The following is a 270-nucleotide window of genomic DNA, read 5'->3' as shown; positions in this document are numbered from 1 at the left end:
CACTGCGTTTCTCGCTGGATGAATTCCGAGACGTTACAGGCTTGAACTGCAGAGCTTTCGATGTTCAAGATTCAGAAGCATCTGAATCTGTTCCTCCGACGATGTGGAACAAACTCTTTGATACGGCTGTCGGTAAGTTAACAGTCCTGAGTGTACTGCGCATGTTGGGAAATGAATATCTAGCTGTGGAGAAACGGCTCCCTTTGGCTCTGATCGCGTTGGTTGATGGTGTTCTCTGCCCCAGTAACAAAGATCTTAAACTAACGCCCA

The sequence above is a fragment of the Brassica oleracea genome, chromosome C3 (assembly GCF_000695525.1).
Source record: "Brassica oleracea var. oleracea cultivar TO1000 chromosome C3, BOL, whole genome shotgun sequence".
Lineage (NCBI taxonomy): Eukaryota > Viridiplantae > Streptophyta > Magnoliopsida > Brassicales > Brassicaceae > Brassica > Brassica oleracea.
The sequence above is the reverse complement of the archived record's forward strand: the minus strand, read 5'-3'. Positions refer to the sequence as shown.